This window comes from Ascaphus truei, chromosome 7 (assembly GCF_040206685.1).
Source record: "Ascaphus truei isolate aAscTru1 chromosome 7, aAscTru1.hap1, whole genome shotgun sequence".
NCBI classification, from domain to species: Eukaryota; Metazoa; Chordata; class Amphibia; order Anura; family Ascaphidae; genus Ascaphus; species Ascaphus truei.
In genome coordinates, this window is record NC_134489.1 from 81,659,884 (window position 1) to 81,668,669 (window position 8,786).

Here is an 8,786-nt window from a genome sequence, read left to right on the forward strand (position 1 = left end):
CCTTTTTGAGCCCTGCCCTCTAGCAGTGAACCAATTGAATCTAGTACCTGCCTGATCACATGATCTTCCTCACTGACATTGGCTGTCAGTGCAGTAGATTACCCAAGATGTCTTTAGTGAACCCCCAGCCGAATTTCATCAATCGATTACAGGAGAACGGATCGATCAGCAATTTAGCTAATCACTTGTCAGTGTATAGATTGTATTGATGCACATATTTAATGAAAACAATTTTTAAACGACAGCTTGAACTGCAGCTTTAAAATTTCTACTATTCTTGATCTAATCACCTATTTCGATGAGAAAACCAGCAACAGCAAAAAAAAAAATGAACAAAATTTACAGTATATGCTCATATCAGTTATTTCAACAAAATAACAATATTTATTTTTTGATCATTGCATTATATGCATCCAGCAGGGATAAGTTTGTTTGCATGTACAGTATACCATTAGGGCCCTTCTTAACACAATCTAACCAAGGCTGAATATAAAAAGGGCAAGGCTTACAATTCCTTGACCCTGTACTTTTCTACTTGTGGTTAAGATCATTTATTAGTAGGATATAGGTTAGAAAGTTCAGAAAAGCAACTTACATAATATAATGGCCCCTTACATATTCCGTATAACACCTGCTTTTCATTTTAATCACCGTTCACAGACATACTTCATTTTCATAAAGAATTGCTATTTTTTTTAATATGTATACTACAATATTGGGATATGGTTATTTTTTTTTTAACATATCGTGGTAGAATACAAAATTACATGCATTTTTTTTAACGCTTGTTCAATCTAATTATATGCACTAGCTTTATATAACAAAATGTAAATGATGTAGTGTGTTAAAACAAATGTTCTATATAAAACTACATTTTCAACTTGTGTACAGGACAGTCCTACATTTTTTAAATCTGTGATTGCATTCTATATACACCAACAATGTTGTAATGTGTATTAATATTCGTATATTTGTTTATTTGTCCAAAGTAAGCTCCTGTGTATTGTATTTACAGATTACCATTGCATCAGGTCAAATACTCATTTTTGACCATTCACATGTATTTGCTATGTTATCAAAGCCTGAAGAATGTAAAGCTGAAGGGAAGAGGAGGGCAGGTGTGTAAACACCAAAAGAAACCTAGAATAACACTAGTTGAATGAAAGAGCAATAGCACCAGATGCAAGCAACAGACTCCATGACACATGTTTTTTTGCATTCCTTCTGTGTTAGTGCCACTACTTTGAAATGAGGTTCTGAACAAGGCATGTGTGTAACAAGCATTGCTATATCACACAGTGGTTTGATTTTTTTTATTTTTTGTCAACATTCCAATTTGCTGCTACCTTGGCGTTTCTTGGCAGCCGTGTATATTCGCTGGTTGGTTTTAACAAGTGACATTCGCCTACCTGCATTCGAGTGTATGCAATACCACTAGCTGCTGCCAACACCACCCATTTGATTTGTGTGATATATATCCCTTCAAATCCACCTTCAAAAAATACATGGAGACACCTGCGCACAAAAAGGAGTAAACCTGAGATACCTGCCAAATACCCTATTTCAGGCCTGCACAACTCCAGTCCTCGAGGGCCTCAAACAGGCCAGGTTTTCAGGATATCCCTACTTCAGCCCTCGAGGACTGGAGTTGTGCAGGCCTGCAGTATTTCCTCGATTCTGAGATGCCATCGATTCTAAGACGCACCCTTGATTTAATTAAAAATGGGGGGGGGGGGGGGGAAACCCCACTATATTAAATGTGCAGAATTTGTTTTTAACTAGCAGACAATAGCATACATGTATCTAAACTAGAGAGGGAGCCACAGAATGGAGAGAGACACAGACAGAATGGGGGGAGACAGACACAGAATGGGGGGAGAGACAGTGACGGATGAGCGGAGAGAGAATGGTTGGATGGATGGGGAGTAGAGAATGGAGGGAAGGGGGAAAGGAGGGAGAGAATTGAGGGAAGGGATGAGGGGGGAAATGGAGGGACACACACAGAACACAGGGGGGGGGCGGGTCCTTCGCTCGTGGTGCCGCCGCCGCACCACTGTGAGTAGCAGAGGGGAAGGGGGGGGGGGGATTGGGCTCATTGTGCTGGCAGCCGCGAGTTGCAATGGGCTCGTGGTGCCTGCAGCCGCACTGCTGAAATCATCTATGTGTCGCAGGGGGGGCAGACCTTCAAACCAACAAGCAACCAACATCAACTGTGAGTCACAGGGGGAGGGCCCATGGTTCAAGCAGCCAGCCACCACGCCTTTTGGTAAAACACTGAAAGCTGCAGCTCCCTCTTTCTTCTGCAGCACCCCCTAGCAGGTTATTATTTTTTTTTTTAAACATCGATTCTAAGACACCTATTTCAGACATGTGAAAACGGGGAAAAAGGTGCGTCTTAGAATCAAGGAAATATGCTATATGCTAATAGGAGTAATTTAAACATACTTTGCATATCATGTTAGCATACATCTCAAGAGAAAAAGGGAGAATGGTGGAGCACTACAACAAATGTCCATAGAGAAATAAACAGGAGAGTGCGTTTCCCATGAAAAAAAATAATTATTTAATGGTCATGAGGACAAGAACAGGGCAAAAAAGCCCCACCAACGTTTCTGGCTATGATTTCTATGACATTTTGGTATTATCTTAGGGTGAATTATATGCTTATGATTCCCGGAGCCAATGTGTGTCAATTTCTCACTATGTGCTGAGATCACTATCCAGGATTTTACACCCAATACCTGTTGTCTTCAATCAAGTATTTATCCTGGGTGTCCTTCTACAAGCATTCTTTATTCAATATTATTTTCTGTTACCGGTCTTTAGCACTACGCATTTACATTCTAGCATACATCTCAGGTGTGCTCCTTTTTGGGTACAAGCATCTGGAACTTCTGGGCGTATTGAATGTGTAAACATTTGAAATAGAATATCTACATTTTTGGCGCACCATGAATAAAATGTTGGTTGAAAACAGTAAACCATTTACAACTCAAATTTTGAAACATCCACCCATCTCAACACAGGATGGATCTGTTAATACTGCGTTCTGAATTTTGTGCCTAAGATTTTGTGTGCTTTAAATTCATTTTGCATCTTGGTTTTTAGTTTAGACATAACTAAATGTTATATGTTTACCTGGGTTTTAAACTATTGGGATATGTATTAATATGTAGGTTTTGTATATGATTTCCAAGCACCTTTTACAATATTTTTGTAACTTAAAACAGGCACAGCAAAAAGGGAGTTCTATGTTGACTTTACAAATAACACCTTCTCCTGCATAGGTGCATACACACTGGACTGACATTTGAGATGACATTTCTCAACTATCTTTTAAGTGGTTGTGGAGTCTCTTAAATGTGCCTTTTAATATGCTGTGAAGCCGCTTGTGCATGCTGGTTTTTGCGATTAGCTTCAACTAAATGAATGGGGCGAAAATATTCTCCAGCACAGGAAAGTAGATTCACAGCATATTGCATAAAGATGACTCAGGTAAGAAGTTCTCTGCTGCAAACCAGGAATGCAATTGTGCTGTAGTCACATTTAAAGCCTGCTTTAAACATCGGACTGTGTTCTCCATTTGTTCACAAAGGGAACATTTTACATACATTTGCCTTCGACAAGCTGCCTTAAACTCCTTTGTGGCAACATGTTGCTTTCAATGCTTATTCAGTAGTACTATATCCCACAGTATGGGGGTTAGTATTTAAACTGCAATAGAATAACCCTATACTGTAACATAGATCAGCATGCAAAATTAGTTTATGTAACAGTGAAATGCTTTTAGTGTGTTTACACACAATTGCCACAGGCATGTTTGACCTTATAATCAGTACAAATAAAATATTGTCCCAACAGTAGCACAAATCTGTTATCAGATACAAAATTACAAAACTTTTTTTTTTTTAGACTCTTGCACGAAAATGATATATAGTCTTGTTCTAAACTTTCCAAAACAATTTAATATTTGTAGCATTATTATATGAACGAGGAAAGTTTATATACTGTAGTGTCATATTAAGCTATCGGGGTCATGTATAAAAATGTTTTTTGATTTTTATTTTTTTAAGTGTTTAAAAAAAAAAAACCACACAAACAAAAAAGTAATTAGCGGCATATATTGCTATGTCCTTATGTTCTTGAATTCGGTGCACAATTTCTTAGTATTTGTATAGTGTGCGTCATGCTCATACATATGAACGCACTAATTATTGTTTGTGTTAACCTGCATTTGTTTTTTATGCCAAGGAAAAATAAGTGACAATTTTGACATTTAAGGCGCACACAAGTTGGGCATTTGTAGTTTAATACAGCATATCATTTACGAGCGTCACAGACATTCGAACTCTACTTCCACTCCCTAGCGTCATTCTTTTGTGAAAAAGACGTTAACGCACAGCACAAACATTGGTTTTATACACTGGGGCAGAGATGCACTAACCTTTTTTTCCTGTGCGTCCGTTTTTAGACAAAATCACTTATACCAACATTTTATACATAGCCCTCACACATTTACTCAGGATAAGATACTCTAATGTGGCTAAGGTCATTTATTAGGAGACAAATTTATAAAATGATACATCATTCTAATGTATTATTAAAGAAAGGCATAGCATGGTATATAGCATGTCTGTATACAGTATAAACACGTGCTTCCGGTTTGATCTTAGGTGTTTTAGCATATACACACAGCCAAGTAGGCTTAAAAGACTTTGGCCAAAGAATTTAACTAAATGACCATTGCTTATGAGAAGATATACAGATAAGTATTTAACTACAGTATATATCAAGTTAGTTAGAACTAGGGCTTTTTGTCTTGTTTTAGTATATCCAGTTTTACCCTATGGAGAAAAAAAAAAAAAAAAACACATGTCCTGCATACAGTATTCTCATTCCATATGGTCTGACTTCCTACATGAAAATAACTTCACATCACATGGCATGATGTCAGCAACAGAAACCAGGGAGGTTTCCCCCCTCTGTGAAAAATGACCTGTGTGAAAAAGCAAACTAGAAAGAAATATCATTTGGTGTATATGGGACACAATTTTTATATTAAAAACTTACAGTAAAAGCAATACAAAAAAAAGGAATAAAAGATGTACTTTCAGCAGAGTAATTTTCAGAAATCACAGCTTTGTTTGTTAAGTAATAAATACTGTACAAATTTTGTATTAAGACTTCTTACTCACAAAATTAGAGCAATCTTAGCACGTTTTACCGAAGGGCCTCATTTACTATACTGCAGAAATGGTTTACCCATGCTGCTGTAACAATTTAATTTAATCAGCACAGTATAGTCCATAAGAATCGTAGTTGTAAATGATTAAGGAAAATGGTATAACCTATACATCACAGCAACAAGTTTCTTAAACTTAATTTCACATGAGCTGCTTATACAAGCTCATCATTTCTCTATACAGAATACTTAATGTATGACCCATGGAAAGCTGTACGAACACCAATTTAGTAATTATTCACAAATTGTCAGCTGTATTATAACTGCACTTAATGCCCCATCACTGCAAACTCTGCAGTTTTAATAATACTCTTCCAAAAATCATGATATACTGCATATTTCCTTATAATACAAACAGTAGTTCAATGTGGTTATTATGCCTTATATATTCCTAATAAAATGAGGCTTGTGTGCCAACATTGCACTACATTCTACCAGATGTTTGGTTCCTATATAATTTATTTATAAGACACCAACATATTCCTCAGCACAGTACAATGGGCTGTGAAACCAAGAACAGCTTATAATCAAAATAAGTGATTTTTCCCTGCTAAATTAGTACACGATTGGCTGAAAAAATATTGTACTATTAAGACAAAATATTTTTCAACTAAAACGGATGTAGACATTAAAGCAGCAGTCCCTGCTGATTGCCGTGTTTTTTTTCTTTTTTATGTTTGTACATACTTTAATAGAGCTTTTCTTGCCTTTAACATAGTTTTGTTATAATCTGATACTCTGTTCAGGAGGTAAACATTTGAAATATTAAGTGTACGGGAAGTTGAAATGAAGCTCTCCCCAGAGTCCAGTGCAGCCTAAAGGTTACCATGGTAACCCTTACAGATGAAAAAAAAAATTCATTACTTTTAAACAAATACATTTATTTTAAAATGTAAAATGCAGGGGAAAGATGCCAACGTTATAGGCTCTTGGGGGATGGCTGCTTTAAGGTTGTTTCAGGAGTTTAACGAACAGAAGAATCATGCAACATTTAATAATCAGACCCCCTGCTGGGGAAAAAAAAAAAAATAATTATATATATATATATATATATATATATATATATATATATATATATATATATATATATATATATATATATATATATATATATTCATAATTTTATGTAATAACTTAGAACAGCTCAGTGTTCCTAATCTTGCTTTCTATTGGTTACTGTTTTAACACATGAAAATGTTATACAAAAAAAAAAAACCTAATTTAGAATATGTTAAAGCTGCAGTTCAGTCAATATCCTGCATGTGTTTTTTTTTAATAAATCAGTTCTGTAGCAAGAAATAATACTGTTAGCATTTTCTGTTTTTAAAAAAACAACTTTGAAAGACCAATTTTCTTGTATTCTATTTTAACAACCATTTGCTAAGGCACTGCCCCTTCATGGCTTTTCACAAGCCCTGGCATACCCCTTTGTCAGCCCTGCCCTCCCTCTAGCACATGTCAGTGCAGGAGTGCTCATGAATATTCATGAGCTTCCACAGAGAGACTGAAGCAGAAGAAAAACAGATCCCTTCACTAATTATGTCACCAAATTTCGCCTATCAATACATGGAGAATGAATTGACTGGCAGCTATACAGTTCTTTAGGTAATTAGAGATTGCCCACATGAAACTATTGAAGTAAAAAAATAAAAAAAATAAAAAAAATGACTGAACTACAGCTTTAAGACTATCGAGATCTTTACTGAGAATAGCAAATCAAAGTTAATCTTAACTGCTTCGGCATATTAAGACATTAACGAGTGGACCACTCACCCAATTTTCTTTAACGGACCAATCGCCTAGTTTTAACATATTAAACACATCACAGCCATTGGTTCAATTAGACCTTTTTAACGCATTAAATGTCTTCTGTGAAGCTGCACCTGCGATTGTAGCAGTTTTTACATCAATATTGTTTTTCAAAGCAAAAAAAAAAAAAAAAACTATTGTAGGTTTTCAGTGTGTGTGATGAAAAAAAAGGCCATCAATTTGAAAAGCTAAATGCATGTTTGGATCAATTCAAGGTGCAATGTGCATGAGACCAAATGAAAATAATTGCAGGAATATAACCAACATGCTAAAACTACACTTGGTGCATAACCCTTAGAAGTACAAGTTTAAACATTCTAAAACTGTTCAGTCTACATGTCTTCCGTGTGTTTATTTGCAACAGGGGCTATAAAGGCTGACTTAATCCAAATCAATCCAACTCCCAATAAAAAGAAAGCTAGGTAGTAATATATAAGACAGTGATAAGGAAAGTAAAAAAAACACAAACCTAGTTTTAATCCATTAAAAATATCAGCCTTTCATTTGTTTTAGGGCCACACATTTGATGGCTACAAAATGGTACTATAATTTTACATTAATGAGTCCAGATTCCTAAATTGAAGGTAGATGCAATACCAACTGTATTCCTAATGCAACAAGTTCAACTCTGGTCTCACATACTTCCCACATGAACTTTGATAAATAGGTTGCAAAGTACAGTATTTGTATTCATGTTATGACAAACATATAGGCCGAGTTATTGAGTATCAATGATAATCAACTGTCCATTTGCCAACTTCTAATTGTCATGCTGCTCTATAATAATGCATGCATGCATCCTTATACATTAGAACAGTCAGATCTTGCAACACCATTATTTCCATATAAAAAAAATACAATAAAAAGACTTGGTGACAATCATGTTGCCAGATTCTATTCACAATGTTTTAGTAATGCATATAAGCTGATGGCTAAACATTCATGAGAAAAATGCTCTTTAAAGGTTTCTGAACTTTCTACGACATTGTCCATGTTGCCTTACAAATGGTGTTAAAAACAATATCAATAGAGTGTTCTGTCATGCTGAGTGGCAGAACCATTTGATATAGGTTATCTTCTCATAGAAGCCTAAATACTTTACCAATCTTTCAGCGACCATGCTGTCCTGAAACACAGCAAAGCTAGATGCATGGATTAAAGTACATTTTTCTCCAGCCTTTAGTGGGGAAACCTTCAAGCATAAAATGTAATCCCACGGATAATTGTTTTATGTAGCATATTTCATATTTACCTCGTTTGAATCTGCTTAGGCAGCTTTAAAAAGATCATGAACTTTAGACAGGGCAACATTTATTAGTCACATTCATGTGCGCTAAAATTGTTGCATTCCTTACCAAGAATTCTAAAATTTAATTTACCTTTTTAAAAATAGTGCCTGATCTGTGTTTTTTTTAATGCTGCACCTCCCCTCCTCCCCCCACCCCAATTGTCCCTTTCTACAGAAAGGAATTGGCAAAAATATTTGCTGAATGGTACAAATCTCAAACAAAATCCAAATTAAAAAAAAAAAAAAAACCTAACATGCATTTCAATGTTTCCAGGGGAAAAAAGTTTGCAAATACATAAACTTTGTAATGTAAGCATGATTAAAAAATATATCAGATTTAAGGAACTTGAATTTATTGTACTTATATTTTGTAAGGTAAACCAACCAACCGGACAAGATCCTGTTTGGGTACCTATAGCATGCACTTGATTTCCCAACTCTATCCTA

The 8,786-nt window shown here is 35.5% G+C and overlaps 1 protein-coding gene across 5 annotated transcripts in view; it reads left to right on the forward strand.

Moving 5' to 3' along the window:
• Positions 1-1,913, forward strand: part of KCNH7 (potassium voltage-gated channel subfamily H member 7) — a 398,373-nt gene extending 396,460 nt beyond the window's left edge. For all 5 annotated transcript variants that reach the window (XM_075609207.1, XM_075609205.1, XM_075609209.1 and 2 more), the window contains one exon: positions 1,016-1,913. The gene's annotated coding sequence lies outside the window, so the exon portion shown is untranslated. The remainder of the gene's footprint in view (positions 1-1,015) is intronic.
• Positions 1,914-8,786: the final 6,873 nt, after the last annotated feature.